This window comes from Microtus ochrogaster, unplaced genomic scaffold, assembly GCF_000317375.1.
Source record: "Microtus ochrogaster isolate Prairie Vole_2 unplaced genomic scaffold, MicOch1.0 UNK192, whole genome shotgun sequence".
Taxonomy (NCBI): domain Eukaryota; kingdom Metazoa; phylum Chordata; class Mammalia; order Rodentia; family Cricetidae; genus Microtus; species Microtus ochrogaster.
In genome coordinates, this window is record NW_004949290.1 from 113,308 (window position 1) to 115,943 (window position 2,636).

At 35.8% G+C, this 2,636-nt stretch overlaps 1 long non-coding RNA gene across 1 annotated transcript in view; it reads left to right on the plus strand.

Moving 5' to 3' along the window:
- Positions 1-2,636, plus strand: part of LOC113455849 — a 76,795-nt gene that overhangs the window by 63,717 nt on the left and 10,442 nt on the right. The gene's annotated exons all lie outside the window — the stretch shown is intronic.

Genomic DNA, 2,636 nt, shown 5'->3' on the forward strand with positions numbered 1-2,636 from the left:
GAAGTAAAGCTAACCTAGTAAAATACTATTGCAGTATTTAAGTCTGCTAGAGACCATTTAGAAATAAGAGTAATATTTCTGATTTTATTTGAATATCCTCAGATATTAGACACTCGTGTAGCAAGTGCCTAGCTATGACTTCTGTTTTACAGGAAAAAAACAGTTAAAGATGTTCCTTCTGAAAAAGAAATCTGGAAATTGAGGATTGATATAAGATTTAAGAATCGTTAATGAGAGTTAATGGAGCTTTATATCTTGCATTGCCTTCTGTTTCTTCCATAAAAAAAGATACCCATAATATTGTTCTATATTTAAAAATTCTTTTGATACAGTCCCCTGGGCTCACACAAATTGTCAAAGATACGCATTTAGGATTTCAACAGTTTATTTCATATATCAAATTAGACAATAGCATTAGAAAATCTTGCCTTGGGATATGACAAAATGTTTTATATTATGGTAGATATGTGTGGCTCAGCTACACAATATCTTACATTTCAATTTCCAGAAGAGTATATTATGCTTTAATGATGATGACTAACTTGTCCATACAAATGAAGTAAGTTTGTTTGTGATATGTTGTCAGCTTCAGCAGAATCCTGTCTTTTTATAGTTAGTAATTGCCCCAGTGAAAGGACAAAGACAGACATCTTTTGAATATTTGGAATATATGCTTGTCCAAAAGAAATTAGACCTCAGAAACTTGAAATTAAAAGAGAAAGAAGACAAACTTTGAATGACTTTCAGAAATTACTGTGGAATATACCAAAAACCACTGTGCCTTCATGAGACCCACCTAGTTCCTCTGCTTATTTGTGACTGTTGCGATGCTTGGTCTATTTGTGGGACACCTGGCAGTGAGAGAATGATTTGTCTCTGTGGCTTTGGCCGATACTTTGAAACCTGTTCCTCATGCAGAATTGCATTTTTCTGCATAAATATAGGGAGAGGTGCCTGGTGTTATGGCAAGCTGTTATGCAAAGCTTTAATGGTGTCCATGAGAAACCTCCTTCATACTGTGAGAATACAGTGAAGAAACAGAGTAAGAGGTTGTCCAAATGTAGGGATGAAATAGGAGGCAGAGTACAGGCTGCAGCAATGTTGGAAAAATAACAAAATAAAATCATTAAATTTAAAAATATTACTGAATGTCATACAGGGATGGAAGATGAACATTTGATTCAGGGGCTCCTATTGTTTATGAAAATATATATTATCAATGCGTCAAAATTTGAATCTAGAGATATTCTTTTAGTTATTTGGTTTTTCAAGACATGGTTTCTCTGTTGCTTTGCAGCCTGTCCTGGAACTAGCTCTGTTGAACAGACCAGACTAAAACTCATGGTGATCCACCTGCCTCTGACTCTCGAATCCCAAGTACTGGGATTAAAGGTGTGCACCATCACCACATGGTGGATATGTTACATTTGACAAGATGCCCTGCTTTTGTTCCACAGAAGATGAGAACCTGTAGATTGTTTCCAGGCCAACATTATTTGAGGGAGCCAGAGCTCCAGAAGATCTCTAGAAACCCTATAAAAAAGTTTCCCAACAAGCATAGGAAGTATTTTGGAGAAAACTACATGCAAATTTCCAAATAATAATATATGTTGATCTTTATTTAAGTTGGGATATTATATAGAGAGATGAACACTTTGCATTGAATTGGATCTTAGTTTACTAAGATTGATATATGGTTGATTTTGGTATATTTATTTTTGTTCTTGTTTAATTTTTTCTTTGCATTTCATTTAAATATGTATAATTAAGAAGATTAATAGATAGTCATTAATAATAATCAAAATCTTAGTAGCATTATGTAGGTTTTCTAGATATGCAGAGATATAGTTCAGTTAGATAGATAATCTTCAATGCTCAAAGAAATAAAGAATATGGCATTTAAAAGATGATGGAGGAGGGTCATCTGTCTATCTATTACTCTTGTTGGTTAATAAGGAAACTGCCTTAGTCCTTTGATAGGACAGAAAATTAGGTAGGCAGAGTCAACAGAACCGAATGCTGGGAGGAAGAAAGCAAGGAGGCAGACACTATAGCTCTCCTCTCCAAAATGGACACAGGTTGAGATCCTTCCCTGTAAGCAACCATCGCATGATGCTACACAGATTACTAAATATGGGTTAAAGCAAGATGTGAAAATTAACCAATTTAGGCTAAAACTAATGGGCCAGACAGTGTTTAAATGAATAGAGTTTCCGTGTAATTATTTTGGGTAAAGCTAGTCTGTGGCTGGAGCCATAGGGCAGGAAGTAGCCCGCAGCTCCTCACTACAAAAAGGTTTTAAGAACTTACAATTTTCTCAACAGTGAAACATGTCTGCTTCTGGCAGCACAAATTACTTCATTTATGGGTGGTTAAAAGGGAGAGTTATGCTTTGTACCCTGAGCAGCAGAGATGGCTCCCCTGAAATGGTTAGAAATGAGACAAGACTCTCTGCAGACAGAGGAGCTGATAGATCAAGAAGTATTGATGGGACTGTGATACAATCAGTCTGAGCCTAGTTAGCTGAAAAAGAAGCCACAAATACCATAGTGAGAATCTTTAAAGTCATGCACATATGACTAGGAATTCTGAGAGTCAAAGATGGTGGAAAGCTAAAACAGGAGTTAAAAGGCCTG